The sequence below is a fragment of the Bubalus bubalis genome, chromosome 11 (assembly GCF_019923935.1).
Source record: "Bubalus bubalis isolate 160015118507 breed Murrah chromosome 11, NDDB_SH_1, whole genome shotgun sequence".
NCBI lineage: Eukaryota > Metazoa > Chordata > Mammalia > Artiodactyla > Bovidae > Bubalus > Bubalus bubalis.
Genome location: NC_059167.1, coordinates 95,888,783 through 95,905,805, shown reverse-complemented (window position 1 = coordinate 95,905,805; position 17,023 = coordinate 95,888,783). Strand labels below are relative to the sequence as shown.

Sequence of the window (17,023 nt, the reverse complement as noted above, 5' to 3'; positions counted from 1 at the left end):
AGCTGGCTTAAAGCTCAACATTCAGATCATGGCATCTGGTCCCACCACTTCATGGGAAATGGGGAAACAGTGGAAACAGTGTCAGACTTTATTTGGGGGGGCTCCAAAATCACTGCAGATGGTGACTGCAGCCAGGAAATTAAAAGACGCTTACTCCTTGGAAGAAAAGTTATGACCAACCTAGACAGCATATTCAAAAGCAGAGACATTACTTTGCCAACAAAGGTCTGTCTAGTCAAGGCTATGGTTTTTCCTGTGGTCATGTATGGATGTGAGAGTTGGACTGTGAAGAAAGCTGAGCACCGAAGAATTGATGCTTTTGAACTGTGGTGTTGGAGAAGACTCTTGAGGGTCCCTTGGACTGCAAGGAGATCCAACCAGTCCATTCTGAAGGAGATCAGCCCTGGGATTTCCTTGGAAGGAATGATGCTAAAGCTGAAACTCCAGTACTTTGGCCACCTCATGCAAAGAGTTGACTCATTGGAAAAGACTCTGATGCTGGGAAAGATTGGGGGCAGGAGGAGAAGGGGATGACAGAGGATGAGATGGCTGGATGGCATCACTGACTCGATGGATGTGAGTTTGAGTGAACTCCGGGAGTTGGTGATGGACAGGGAGGCCTGGCGTGCTGCAATTCATGGGGTTGCAAAGAGTCGGACACGACTGAGCGACTGGACTGAACTGAACTGAAAGTAGTGGGAATATCACTGAAAGCACAATTTTAAAAAGGGCAAAAGTAAGTTTTACAAAAGACATTTACTGATATTTTTCTGCTTTCATTATTCAAAAGTAAATTCTCATCATCAATAGTCTTTCATTAAATTTGATAAGTAAGATATTTTTATATTCTATCAAAAAATAACATTAACATCCTTCGAAATATCTCAAATTAACTTCTAGGCTAAATTTTTTACATCTTTTAATAGCCAGGAGAGTCTCTAATGAAAAGCAAAAGTAAAATGAACACTACATCAGACCTATGTTAGAGGAAACTGCCTTCATCAAAATGTAAGCAATTAGTGCAAATGTAAAATATCTGGTTCAGTGTTTCACATTCTTCAAAACAATATATAAAATAAATATTTTATATACTTGTTTTTCTCTCAATGAATGAGTTCAAATATGACAGGATCATATCACAAATACAACCTCTTCTTCTACTGGATAAAGTACAATGTCCTCTTCTGTAAACTAGCTTGGCCTTGGAGGAAAGAGACTCCTCCCTGGTCTATATAGTAATAAACTTACTAGCTGAATGCAATCTACATACTGTGTTTATTCTCTCCCGCCTTTAACAGTATCAATCTTTTATCTCCTTATCAGTTTATTCAACAAAAACAATATAAGCTAATTCCACAATGTTCTTTAGCCTATGAAACAATTTCTCTTTTAATATTAAGACAACTAATTCATGGCTCTGACTGGCTTAAAGATAAAAGTTAAAGCTCTGAGTCACTATGTGCTGGGCATTGCAGTGAGGACTATAGAGGGAGGGAGTGCATGCTGGAGAGAAGAGACAGGAAGCGACAAGACAGTGCACACCCTGCTTCAGTCACTATGAATACAGAAATATGCAAAAGACAACTTTAACACTCAAAAATATGACTGTAAACTAACTGAAAGCTACATATTCATAAATCTTAAGAATGAAGTCCAGTCATTAAGAAAAGCTTCTTGGAGGAAGGAAAGCATATGTACTATCTGAAAAACTAAGTAAATAATTTATCTGATCAGTCTACTGTTCTAAATAGCCCAGAGGTTTTTAAACTTTTACTTTGAGATATAATCATTATTATATTTCTAGTGACTATTCTTAAAAAGGATTTATATTTCATATTGTGTTCAATATTTTCATTAAAGCTTTAGAAAATAAAAAGGTAATATATATATATATACAGTCATTGCTTATTTTTTGCTGGGGACTGTTTCAAGGACTCCTTTGGACACCAAAATTTCAGATGCCTAAGTCCCACACATAAAACAGCTCAGTACAACCAGCTCTCCTTATCTGCAGACCCTGAGTTAGTGGATATGGAGGGTCACCTATTGTTCAAAATTTACTAGTTTCCCCAGCCAATTCTTTTTCCAGCTTTCACATCTTCAAAATTTCCTTATAATCTTCCAAAGAGTCCCACGCCACATTTTAAATATTCCTAAAAACAGAAACTTGCCATTAAGCTTTCTCTGGATGTGAGTGACTTAATAAAACCTGAAATCAACGTAAGTAAACTTTGCCAAATTACTAAATCTGTTAAGTATATCAACTATGTTTTCTTTTCCCTATGTTTCAAAGTTTCAATATATGGAGAACTTTAAGCTTTTAATAGATAAAAATGTTATACACAGGAATGGAATAAAATGATATTCTGCAAATCTAGAATTAAAGAATTTGAAAACTTCATTGAATGTCACATTTATATGAGATGCAGTATCTCAATATCTGCTCAAAGAGATGGAGCTGACAGGAAGTGTACACAAAGTAGCCATTTCTACCATCAGCAGTCTGAGGGATAGGTGACACAGAAGGGGGTCTACTAATTTTCAGGTGGCAGTATATAAACGACACAGAAGCTTTGAATCCCTAAAAAGTCAAGATGTGCAGGAAGCGGCTAAAGAAATGACAGATTTGTTAAGAGGTGTTTAGGAGGGTAAATCAAAGTCTAGACAAAAAGTTTACACCATGTCTCAACACACACACACTCAAACACATAATACAACAGTCTCCCTTTATCTAAGAGAAATACATCCCAAGACCCCCAGTGGATGCCTGAAACTGTAGGTAGTACCAAATCCTACAGAGAGAACTGGCCTGTGAACAACAACAGGATTAGGGGTCTGGTGCTGCAGAAAGCCTGAGTGTCTTAAAGTCATTCCTCTGCATCTGGGGTCACCATCCTCGAATTCAACCATTCCTGGATTGGGCAGTACTGTAGGTATTATACACTACTGAAAAATCCTGAGTGTAAGTGAGTGTGTGGGGTTCAAACCTGTGTTGTTCAAGGGTCAACCACCCTATGTGTTTTCCTATACAGGTAATTAAGGAGCAGGTAGTATACACAGCATGGATATGGACAAAGGAACAAGCCATGGCCCACCAGGGACAGAGCAGCCTGCATGACATTTCATTATGCTGCTCAAAACAATGTGCCATTTAAAATTTATCAACTGTTTATTTCTGCAATTTTCCACTTAATACTTTCAGATCTTAAAGGTAACTAAAATTGCAGAAATCAAAACTGCTGGTGGGGTGGAAGGAACCACTGTGAATAGTTAGACTTTAATTCAAAGAAAACTAATCTTATCTTTACTTAGAATTTCATTGTGGATATTTTATTCATCATGCTGCTGCTGCTGCTGCTGCTAAGTCGCTTCAGTCGTGTCCGACTCCATGCGACCCCATAGATGGCAGCCCACCAGGCTCCCCCGTCCCTGGGATTCTCCAGGCAAGAACACTGGAGTGGGCTGCCATTTCCTTCTCCAATGCAGGAAAGTGAAAAGTGAAAGTGAAGTCATGGATTACTCTAAAAAAACACATCAAAATACAATTTATCTTGATTACTGAGTTTTTTGATGCTATCTTAAATTTTACAACTTAAGTTAGTCCCTCATTGGTCTTATCCTAGTTGTAGCCCTGACAGATGATTAGAAGAAAACCAATAAGGGATAAAGAACAAAATTAGATGAAAAAATACAAGAGGTGGTAGATGTAAGAGATGACATGAGCTACCTTCAGAAAAAAATAACTAAAAAATCTAAAGAAGAGATAAAGCAGCAAGCAATGAAAAGTAAGCTGAAAGAGCTAAGAAAAAAGAAATGAGTTGAAACCACATCAGAGGCAGCAATAAAAAGCAAATAAGTCTGTTTTCTAAACAGACTTGAGAAAAATACAAAGTGAAAGAAATATAATGAGTGAACAAAGGAGGTTAAGCAAATGATTTAACTGGTGTTTTAAAAGAGGAAAACGCAACAAACGTAACAAAAAAGTCAAAGACTCTATCTTTTCTTATTTTAATCTTTTGGCCCCACCAGGCAGGCATGTGGGATCTCTGGCCCTAAGGATCTTAGTTTTCTGACCAGGGATCAAACCTGCATCCTCCTGCATTGGCAGCACAGAGTCTTGACCACTGAACCACCAGGGAAGTCCCGATACTATATTTAAATGAAATGTTCAAATCACAGATCCAAAAGACATATTATACCCAGGAAAAATGGTCGCAGGAAATAAACTCAATCTGAAGGCTTATTTTGTGAAATCAATTTAAGAAAGAAGAAACAACGATTCTCAAGCTTTTTCCATTGTCACCCCTACTCCAAGAAAAAACAAATTCTCCTTAGTGAGAGAGATCAAACAGTAAGAACTAAGATTTTGTCCAGTTCATTTTTCCTGGAGGCCACATTAGATATTGTAAATACCTAAGATTATTTCACTTTCCCAAGAACCAAGTATAGGGGCCCACTGAGAATGAGAACGCACATGCTAGGGAAGAAAGCCAACAACATAAAGGAAAACGTAGATGGGCCTCATCCTTTACCACGTCAGCATTCACTGTCAACAACAACAGATACACCAAAGGGCGAAATGGGATTTGTATCTACTCTTGGTCTGCCTTATTTGTTCTTAGGGCTGCTGTAACAAAAAAAACCCAGCATATACTGGGTAGCTTTTTAAAAAAATTTTTTTATTATTATTTTTTTGTTTACTTTACAATATTGTATTGGTTTTGCCATACATCAACATGTCTCCGCCACAGAAAAACACCAGTATAGTATACTAATGCATATATATGGAATTTAGAAAGATGGTAACGACAACCCTATATGCTAGACAGTAAAAGAGACACAGATGTATAGAACAGTCTTTTGGACTCTGTGGGAGAGGGAGGGGGGATGATTTGGGAGAATGGCATTAAAAATGTATAATATCATATAAGAAACGAATCGCCAGTACAGGTTCAATGGGTAGCTTTTTTGATTGTTTTATTAGTGAAGTTTTACAATCTACCTATGTGGCGTGTGCTGCATGCTCAGTCACTAAGTCGCGTTTGACTCTTTGCGACCCAATGGACTGCAGCCTGCCAAGTTCCTCTGTCAACACTGGACAGGGTTGCCATTTTCCTCCTCCAGGGGATCTTCCCAACCTAGGGGTGGAACCCATGTCTCCTGCACTGGCAGGCAGATTCTTTACCTCTGAGCCCTGGAAGCCCCCGAGGTAGCTTTAACAACAGAAATTTCTCTCAGTTCTGGAGGTGTGAGCACGGGAGGGCGCTCAGGGAGGGCCTTCTTTCCGGTTTGCTGATGGCTGCCGTCTAGGTATGTCCTCATGTGGAGGACAGAGCGCGCTCGGGTTTCTTCATCCTCTCATAAGGGTGCCAGTGTCACCATGGGGGCTGTGCTCACATGACCTCAACTAAATCCAAATTCCTCCCAAAGGCCCCACTTCCAAATTACCATCACAGTGAGAATTAAGGCTTTAACACATGCCACAGCATCCATTATCTATCAAAATACCCTTACAAGAAAAGAGGCATATATCCACAAAGAAAAAGAAGGAAAACAGCTGCCAACAAAATTTAAAGCTGGAATGTGATAACTGACATTAATAGGCCTGAATATGCTGAAAAGTAAATATATACAAGGGAAAAGACAAAAAAAGCCAATTTGTTTTGGAGGCATCAAGTAGCACTAAAGGTAAAGGCATGGGGAGAGCTGAAAACAAAACTAATCAAGAGTCATTAAAAAGTGGAACCAGACCCCTGGAACCTCATTTGCCTATCCCACTGTGCAGTAACATTAGAGGCCCCACCTCTCAGAGAGTTGGTACCAGACAGGTGTAGGAAGAAGGGACATTCCTATAAACGAGGAAAGGTGAAAAAAGCAGATAAGGGAAAGTGTTCATATTAAAGGATTCTTTCCCTCACTTGATTCCCAAAAGGCTCGTACCCATACTTGTTCCTTCTATCTCCTTCTGCCTGTAAGGAAGATTCATCTGCAAGAAAACTAAGTAATCCGAGAGAAAAGACATATAGTAATGATACTTAGGGGTTTCATAACTGGACACTAAATCAGTATGAAAGTTCTAAACCACAAAGATATAGAAAAATTACCTTTCAGAACTGGAAGATATGCTTTATCCAAAATGAAGAAGTTGGAGAAGGAAATGGCAACCCACTCCAGAACTCTTGCCTGGATAATCCCATGGATGGAGGAGCCTGGTAGGCTACAATCCATGGGGTCACAAAGTGTCGGAAATGACTGACTGACTTCACTTTCACTTCATAAGTTTGTATAGTTTAAGTTCTTATTTCTCTAACTTTGGTAATAAGAATTAAAAGCATTACAAATGCAGTAAATTATATTAGGAATTTTAAAATTCACCCTTGTAAGTAAATAAAAAGGAATATAGGCTAGACTTGTTGACAATGCCTTTTCATACATTTGTCTTTTGCTACTTGACCATAGCATTTTTGATATGCAAATATATTAAGGAAATTTACTTTTCAGCAACTATTTCCCTTTAATTTAGCTTTATTATTTTAAACAAAGATGTGTTTTAATACCATAGTTTTTCTTTTGAAATCTTAGCAATAAAGCTTTATAAGATTATGGTCCTATTTTATACATCATATCCTGAATAACCAAATACCTATGAATAATATCTAGTCTAATACTCTATGAGAGCTTTATTGTTTACTTTCACTGGGTTTTTGTCTATAATACATGTATAATATCAAATAATATACTATAACAATTAAATCTTGCAGAAAATTGGTGATTTCTTGAAATAATTATAATAACAATATTAAATATTTTTAAATTGATAGAAATTACATAAAATATATAAGGAAAGAATGCTAATATTTCAAATATAAAAATTATGACATTTTTAATGAAGTGGTTTACTATATTTATTTATGTTGTTATTTCTTAACAAATTCTTTTTCTTTGTTTATTATGGTCAATTGTACTCATCTATGTTTTCTAGTTACTTTTATTGGAATGTTTGTGTGCATGCATCCTAAGTCCCTTCAGTCATGTTTGACTCTGTTAGATCCTCTGGACAATAACTTGTCAGGCTCTTCTGTCCATGGGAGTGTCTAGGCAAGAATTCTCAAGTGGGTTGCCATGCCTTCCTCCACAGAATCTTCCCCACCCAGGGAACAAACCCAGACTCTTATGTCTCCTGTACTGGTAGGCAGGTTCTTTACCACTGGCACCACCTGGGGGATTATTTTGATCACTTTTATTTATACTTACAAATGTTTTTCATCAAAATTGGCTTATTATATAATTTTTTACAGTAATGACTTTCTATTAAAACTATTTTCACCAGGAAAAAAAAAACAAAAAAAAAAATGAAGAAGTAACCAAGAGAAGTAAGAAGCAATGGAGATCCAGGAAAAGAAGCAGCAAAGGGACTTCCCAGGAAGACATTAAGGAAAATGCCCACAGCAGAGTTATGTAGAAGATGGAAAAGTCTAGATTACAACAGTATGACAGGATGATTTAGAAGGAATTTCTCTAGTGGAAGGAAAAGTAGAATAAAAAGATTAACTAAAAAAGTTAAACTCAGTGGAGAGGGTGTAGGAAGATTTCCCTAGAAATTCAAAGAAAGCCAACCAAATTTTAATGAAGTTTATTGACATATAATTAATATATAATAAACTATCCATTTAAAGTGTACAATTCAATGGTATTTTCACTTGTATATAACCCATGAAATCAATACCATATCAGGACAGAAATGTTTTCATTTCTGTAGCCCCCAAAGGACTTATCCTGCCTGCAGAACATCTATTCCTCTGTCACCAGCTTCCAGAAACCAAGGATCTTCTTCCTTTCACTGTATATTGGTGTTCACTTTTTCTAAATTTATATAAATGTAATCATATAGTAAACACTGTTTTTAGTATAACTATCTTGAGATTTACTCATACTGCTGTGTCTTATTGATAACTTATTCTTCCTATTGCTGAGAAGAGTTTAATAATGCTGGATATAACATATTTTACTTATTCATACCTGCGGTTGGTCAAAAAGTTCATGTCTTGTAAGGATACAAATTTTACTTCTTTTGACTTAGAAATGGGCTGACTGACTCATAAAACAGATAAACAGTCAACTTTAAAGAACTGACGAAAGTAGCTGCAGCCATTTTACATTCTCACTGGCAGTCTCATCACATCTACTTACTCCACATCCCTGCTTGATTTACGTATAGGATTCTATTCTGTTCCCCTGATCTGTAATGTCTATTCTTACTCCAATAACAGTATTTTAATTACTGTTGCTTAACAGCAAATCTTGAAATCATGTAGTATTATGTCCTCAAACTAAACTCTTCTTTTAAAAACCTGCTTTGGCTAGTCTAGGTAGTTTGCATTAGAAATTGTAGTAACAAGGGCATTAATATCTTAGATTTTTTATAGATTATTATGTTAAGATGTGATACTGTAACAATGCTGAGCCTTCTAATATATGGACATAATATCTCTCCATTTAGGTCTTCTTTATCTTGACAATCTCACACAGTTTGCAGGTAACAGTGTCCAAAGTACAGTATACAATGTTAGACTGATTCCTGAAGTAATTTTTTTATGCTACTGTGTATGGAATTGTTTTAAAAATTCAAGTAGTGTTTACTAAGAGTTCGCACACCACAAATGGAAAGATCCTGTGTGCCTCAATGAAAATCAAAGATCCTACATGCCACAACCAAGATGCAGCACAGCCAAATAAATATTTTTAAAAAGTCAGTTTGCTTAGTGTATATGATAGTACATTTTTTAACTGTATATTAACCTTATATTCTACAGGGTTCCCTTGTGGCTCAGCTGGTAAAGAACCCACCTGCAATGCAGAAGACCTGGGTTCGATCCCTGGGTTGAGACGATCTCCTAGAGAAGGGAAAGGCTACCCACTCCAGTATTGTGGCCTGGAGAATTCCACGACTGTCCATGGGGTCACAAAGAGTCGGATACAACTAAGCAAGTTTCACTTATATTCTACAATCTTGCAAAATTTACTTAGTAGTTCTCAAAACTGTTTACCTAATAAATTTGAAGGAATAAAGAACAACGTCGAGTTTCCCTGATAGCTCAGTTGGTAAAGAATCCACCTGCAATGCAGGAGACTCCGATTCGATTCCTGGGTAGGGAAGATCCCCTGGAGAAGGGATAGGCTACCAGTATTCTTGGGCTTCCCTTGTGTCTCAGATGGTAAAGAATCCACCTGCAATGAGGGAGATGTGGGTTTGATCCCTGGGTTGGGAAGATCCCCTGGAGAAGGGAAAGGCTACCCACTTCAGTACTCTGACCTGGAGAATTCCAAAGACTGTATAGTTCATGGGTCGCAAAGAGTCAGATACGACTGAGCGACATTCATTTTCACTTTCAGAGAACGATGTCACCTGCAAACAGCTTTACTTTAGCCTCTCTGATATTTATGTCTTTTTATATTTTTTTTCCCTTGCCTTACTGAAATGACCAGGATGTCCAGAACAATGTTAAACAGAAGTGGTAAGGGCAGATATCTTTGGCCTATACCTAATTTTAGGGGAAAGGCATAGTATTTCACCATTAAGCTTGATGTCAGTTGTGTGTTTTTGTGGATGCTTTCATTCAGTTCAGTTCAGTTCAGTCACTCAGTCGTGTCCGACTTTTTGCGACCCCATGAATCACAGCACGCCAGGCCTCCCTGTCCATCACCAACTCCTGGAGTTCACTCAGACTCACGTCCATCGAGTCAGTGATGCCATCCAGCCATCTCATCCTCTGTCATCCCCTTCTCCTGCCCCCAATCCCTCCCAGCATCAGAGTCTTTTCCAATGAGTCAACTCTTCGCATGAGGTGGCCAAAGTACTGGAGTTTCAGCTTTAGCATTATTCCTTCCAAGGAAATCCCAGGGCTAATCACTGATTGGATCTCCTTGCAGTCTAAGAGACTCTCACGAGTCTTCTCCAACACCACAGTTCAAAAGCATCAATTCTTGGGTGCTCAGCTTTCTTCACAGTCCAACTCTCACATCCATACATGACCACAGGAAAAACCATAGCCTTGACTAGACGGACCTTTGTTGGCAAAGTAATGTCTCTGCTTTTCAATATGCTATCTAGGTTGGTCATAACTTTCCTTCCAAGGAGTAAGCATCTTTTAATTTCATGGCTGCATTAGGTTGATGTTATTTCTAGTTCTCTAAGAATTTTTATTTTCAATACTAAGTAGTATTGAATTTTGTCAAACACTTCTTTTTTACTTGTCTGCCTTTACTGAAATTTGTTACAAATTTTTCTCTTTCATTTGTTAATACAGTGAATTAAAATGACTGATTTAATAAAATTATATTAACCTTGCATTTCTGGGATAAACAACACTTAGTCCTTTTTATATACTATTGGACTTGATTTGCTAATATTCTGCAAAGGAATACAGTGTTTATGTCTACCAGAGATACCAAACTGTAATTTTATATTCTTGCAATTTGTCTGATAGGCCTAGGTGTCATGGTTATACTGCCCACATAATGTGTGTTGTAAAGAGTCTGTGTAAGATTCCGATTATTTCATTGAATGTATGAAAGAATATGGTGGTGAAATCCTATGGGTGTGTTTTCTTGGTTAGGCAGGAATTTAAAAATTCAATGTTTTAGACATTGCTTTATTTACATTTTTAGTATCTTAAAAGCAGTAAGAGGGGAAAATATAACCCTGTGCTGTGCTTAGTCTCTCGGTTGTGTCTGACTCTGCAATCCCGTGGACTGTAGCCCACCAGGCTCCCCTGTCCATGGGGACTCTCCAGGCAAGAATACTGGAGTGGGCTGCCATGCCCTTCTCCAGGAAATATAACCTTATTATTTACCCATATATTTATTTTCTCTATGCTCTTCATTAGTGCCTAAAGATCTGACTTTGCCTCTGGTGTATTTCCCTTAAGCAAGAAAAACTTCCTTTAGCATTTCTTGTTAAGGCAGGCCCATCCACAAGTTCTCTTAATTTTCCTTCATCTGAAAACATCTTTATTTCATTTTTGAAGGATAATTTTCATTGAATACAGAGTTCTGAATGGAAAGTTTTTTGTCTTTGAGCCTCTACGGTTTCTAATGAGAAGTGTATGGTAACTTGAATCACTGTCCCCCAATATGTATGGTATTTCTCTATGGCTACTTGCAGCATTTTTTTACCTTTGGTTTTTACAGTTTGACTATGATTACTATGATTATCCTGTTATGTGTCTGTTAAGTTTGGGGAATCTGTAAATTTATATTTTTCACCAAATTTGCTAAGATTTTACTGTAATTTCTTCAGTTTTTTTTTTTTTTACCCTTTTTCCTCTCCTGAGACTTCTAAAGGCCATTTAATTAGAAATTGCCTCAGAGATCCCTGACATTCTGTTCATTTAAAAACAAACACAAAATCCTAAACATCTGTTATTAAGAATGACTTCTTTTGCTCTAAATTCAAAATCTTGATTTTTTGTCATCTTCATCTGCTACAAATCCTATGCAGTAATGTTTTTCATTTCAGATGGCATTCCTTTCAGTCCTATTGGTTCTTTTATACGTATTCTTTGTCTCTTCTGAAACTACCTTTTATTCATTATAAGCGTATTTTCTTTTACCTAAAAAAATTATAAATAATTATAATTTACCTCAAATTATTATAAAAAAAATTTTACTTTAAAACCTTTGTCAGATAATTCCAATATCTTTAACTTTGCATTTATTCATGTCTTTGCCCTTGAGAATGTATTTCAATTTCCTGGCTCTTTGTATGTTGAGGGAGTTTATCTTGGACATTTCGAATGTTAGGTTGTGAACTCTGGATTCTATCGTATTATTCTGAAAAATACTATTCTGTTTCAGTGGGCAAAAATTTTTGCAGGCCAATTCTTTTGTGTGTTTAATGGGCAGCATCTAGGACCTTAGTTCAGAAGGTTTTGGTCTGGCCTATACATACACTGCTGAGGATCAGGTACAAATCTGCGCAGAGAGTTAAACTCAGAATTTGGGGTTCTTCTTCTCTGGCCCTTTTTTTTTTTTTTTTCTGGATTATTTATTAACTGGGCCCCTTCTGGTTCTTACAGCTAAAAAGATGGCAGTTTTCTTTAAAGGAGTTTTAGCATCCCCAAGTCTCTGCCACAGTAGCAGTGACTCAGGTAGCAGCCCAGCCTGCTTTCCACCTGTCTCATGCAGCATGGCTCAGGAGTCAGCCAGAGACTTGGGGAGAGTTCATACACACAATTTTGAGTTCCCCTTCTTTGGCTTCTCATTTGCAGGATTCCCTCATTCTCCAGCAGCCCCAGATAGCAATAAAGAAGGCAGAAAAAACTTGTGCTTTTGTCTACTGCTCCCCATTAGTATCTATCCAGCAGAGATTGTTAGCCCTGGCAATGGCAGTCAGCTCCAGGTTCCATATTCATTTAGAATTCCCCGAACCAGACTCACTGAAGTATAAGGGGTGGGGGAGGACAGGCTAATAAGCACTATGCTTATTTGTGCCACAGAACTACAGAAAGAATAAAAGAATGAGAATCAGTAATTTGAAGCTACAAACAGACTGATTAAAAGAAACAATTAGTCTGCCTAGACAACAGCTCTAAAAATAGCCAAACTACCACTCCAGCAGAAGATTAGAGGTTTTCTATTTGGGTATGTTGAACTAAGGGAACCCCTAAACTAATAGCTATCAAGGAAGGCTGAAGAAAGGGTTCAATATTTAAAAGAGGAAGACAAAGTCTACAGTGAGTAATAAGACCCCACTCCCACCACAAGATTCCACCTCCCAAAGCAGTCAAGGAGTACGTCAAGGCTGTATATGTCACCCTGTTTATTTAACTTCTACGCAGAGTACATCATGAGAAATATTGGACTGGATGAAGCACAAGCTGGAGTCAAGATTGCCAGGAGAAATATCAATAACCTCAAATATGCAGCTGACACCATCCTTATGGCAGAAAGTGAAGAACTAAAGAGCCTCTTAATGAAAGTGAAAGAGGATAGTGAAAAAGTTGGCTTAAAACTCAGCATTCAGAAAATTAAGATCATGGCATCTGGTCCCATCACTTCATTGCAAATAGATGGGGAAACAGTGGAAACAGTGACAGACTTTATTTTGGGGGGCTCCAAAATCACTGCAGATGGTGAATGCAGCCATGAAATTAAAAGACACTTGCTCCTTGGAAGAAAAGTTATAATCAATCTGCTGCTGCTGCTGCTGCTGCTAAGTTGCTTCAGTAGTGTCCAACTCTGTGCGACCCCATAGATGGCAGCCCAACAGGCTCCCCCATCCCTGGGATTCTCCAGGCAAGAACCATGGAGTGGGTTGCCATTTCCTTCTCCAATGCATGAAAGTGAAAAGTGAAAGTGAAAGTGGGGTGGCAAAGAGTCAGACACGACTGAGCAGCCCACCAGGCTCCTCCATCCATGGGATTTTCCAGGCAAGACCGCTTATTAAAAAGCAGAGACATTACTTTGCCAATAAAGGTCCATCTAGTCAAAGCTATGGTTTTTCCAGTAGTCATGTATGCATGTGAGAGTTGGACTATAAAGAAAGCTGAGCACCAAAGAATTGATGCTTCTGAACTGTGGTGTTGGAGAAGACTCTTGGACTGTAAGCAGAGCCAATCAGTCCATCCTAAAGAAAATCAGTCCTGAATATTCATTGGAAGGACTGATGCTGAAACTCCAATACTTTGGCCACCTGATGTGAAGAATTGACTCATTTGAAAAGACTCTGATGCTGGGAAAGATTGAAGGCAGGAGGAGAAGGGGATGACAGAGGATGAGATGGCTGGATGGCATCACTGACTCAATGGACATGAGTCTGAGTAAACTCCTGGAGTTGGTGATGGACAGGGAGGCCTGGCATGCTGCGATTCATGGGGTCACAAAGAGTCGGACACGACGGAGCAACTGAACTGAAGTGAAAGCAATCAAGGCTCCTAGAGATATGGGTGATTCCTGGGCTAGAATAGGTAAGGTACACAATGAACTTAGAAAATCTTGAGCCTAAAAGTAAGGGGGTACTTTTTAGCGGTGGGGAGGTGGTCCTGGGGGAGAATGTCAAAAGGACCAAAGAAACAGCTCTCAAAGGACTTCAGTTAACCAAATCAAGGGCAATTAGATCATCAAAATACATTAAGTACAATAGTGGATTATAGTTCACTGAATAATTCAGGAATGTTTGAGTCCATTCTGTTAACAAATGGAACAAAAACAGAGGGCTTTTAAAGGACAAAAAAGAAGAATGCTGACATAAATGTGAAAAGGGTTCACAGAACTGGAAAATCTCCATTTTGCAATCATTACAGAAATCACTGGGTGAGGCAGGCATCATAAAAGACTATTAAATCAAAAAGGGGGAAAAGTCTGATGAAGAATAGGATTTTTATACATGGTCTTAAACATCTTCCCAGAGAGCTAACATTTTAAGTTCAAGGAGAAGAACAGTCACTACAAGCAGGAAAACTGGACAATCCCTTGACTGGATGATTGAAATTAACATACATCACATGAGATGCAGACAGAAACATGTGCCTCTGATGTGGTATCATGAGAAGGATATCATATCATTTGGTAGTTATTTTACCAAGGATGAACAACCTGAGTCTAATCATGAAAAACTGCAGGACAAACTCTGAATGAATAAAATTCTATGAAATAACTAGTCTATATTTTTTAAAAACATGAATGTTATGCCAGGCAAAGAACGGCTAAGGAACTGCTCCAGATTAAAAGAAACCAAGAGACATGAAAATTAAATGCAATATATACTCTGAACTGGATTCTGACTGGAAGGAAAAAATATGCTATAAAGGAAACTGCTGGACTAAGTGATAAATGTAGACAGTAGATTAGAAAAAGGTATTACATGAAACTTCTTGTATTTTTGATAGCCAAATTACATACTTAGTAAGAGAGTATCTTTTGGAAATTATACACTAAAGTATGCATGATGTATACTATGTATTCTCAAATGACCAAGAAAAAAAAAGTGTGTGTGTGTGTGTGTGTGTGTAGAGGGAAAGAATGGTGAAAGAAATAATGTTAAAATACTGTTGATCGCTTATTAAGAAAATGAAGATCATGGCATCTGGTCCCATCACTTCATGGGAAACAGACGGGGAAACAGTGTCAGAGTTTATTTTTTGGGGCTCCAAAATCACTGCAGATGGTGACTGCAGCCATGACATTAAAAGATGCTTGCTCCTTGGAAGAAAAGTTATGACCAACCTAGCCTAGATAACATATTGAAAAGCAGAGACATTACTTTGCCAACAAAGGTCCATCTAGTCAAGGCTATGGTTTTTCCAGTGGTCATGTATGGATGTGAGAGTTAGACTGTGAAGAAAGCTGAGCACCGAAGAATTGATGCTTTTGAACTGTGGTGTTGGAGAAGACTCTTGAGAGTCCCTTGGACTGCAAGGAGATCCAGCCAGTCCATTCTAAAGGAGATCAGCCCTGGGATTTTCTTGGAAGGAATGACGCTGAAGCTGAAACTGCAGTACTTTGGCCACCTCATGCAAAGAGTTGACTCATTGGAAAAGACTCTGATGCTGGGAGGGACTGGGGGCAGGAGGAGAAGGGGACGACAGAGGATGAGATGGCTAGACGGCATCACCGACTTGATGGACGTGAGTTTGAGTGAACTCCGGGAGTTGGTGATGGACAGGGAGGCCTGGCGTGCTGCGATTCATGGGGTCACAAAGAGTTGGACACGACTGTGCGACTGAACTAAACTGATTGCTTATTGGCCTTTTGGCTAAGACTAAGAGTAAAATGCTGGTGAATCTAGGTGTTCTTGGGAGTTATCTACATTACTCTGACAACTTTTCTGTATTAAGTTATTTTAAAATAAAAAGTTAAAAATGATACATTAAAAGATACCAGTAATAAACTCTATGCTTTCTCTACTGTCAACAGTTCCCTGTGAGAGTCAGTTGCTCAATCTCTCCTTGTATCTCATTGTCAAGGGGAGCCAATGTCATCAAACATTTGAGAAAACTTTTAACATTAAAATCAAAGACTAAACACACCAGGGGCAGGGCGGGGCAGGGGTGGGGAGGGGTGGATTAGGGGGAAGAATTCTGAAGAAATCAATGATCTAAGGACCAAAAGATAAATTTATACACACATACACACGGTGTGATTCATGCACACACAAACATACACAAAACTTGTAACTCCAAACAGGCCCTCTTCCTTGACATGTTGACTTTGAGTTAATTGCCTCCTCCATCTTCTCTTGAACGCCTAAGAGGCACCTCAATATATCCAAAACTGATTAGCTGATTTACCTCCCAAATGTCTCCTCTTGCAGGCTTCCTTTCATATTTCTGTAAAAGGTAACTATGGGTTGCTTAGACCTGAAATCATCTGACTCCTCATGTTCCTCACACCTCACAAGGAATCCATCAACAAATCTGCAAATTTTATCAGCTCTACCTTCAGAATAATCTGGAATCCAACCATTTCTCATAATCTTCACCAACACAACTCTGGTCCAAGCCACCATTTCTCATCTGCATTACTTGCAAGAGCCTCCTACGGCTGCCTGATTTTATTTTCCTGCTTCCATTCCTGCCTCCGACAGTTTATTCTTAACACAGCAGCCAAAAGTGATCCTGTTACAAGGATCAAATCACTCCTCTGTTCAAGCCTCCAATAACTTCCCAGCTCACTCAGCATGAAAGCCAGAGTACTTATAACGACTCACAGTCAGGCTCCACATGGTCAGGTCCCACAACCTCCTGCCTTCTTTGTCTACTCCACTCCAGCCATACAGGCCTCCTTACAATTGCTTCAAGTGGTCCAGGAGGGTCTTCACAAATGCTATTCCTTTCCCAGTCACCTCTCCCCTTACTCCTTTTCCTCTTTGAAATTTCTTTTCAAATACTCCATTTCACTTATTACAAAAATTACCCCCTTTATCTCTAAAATATGGACAAATCTTACAATTTGATATCAACTAAAACTGGCAATGTGGCATATAAAATAATGGCTTATTGTAAATTTAGTGGCATCAAACTCA

The 17,023-nt window shown here is 38.4% G+C and overlaps 1 protein-coding gene across 3 annotated transcripts in view; it reads right to left on the bottom strand.

Annotated features, from left to right (window-relative positions):
- Positions 1–17,023, bottom strand: part of CERT1 (ceramide transporter 1) — a 132,805-nt gene that overhangs the window by 90,439 nt on the left and 25,343 nt on the right. The window lies entirely within an intron of this gene.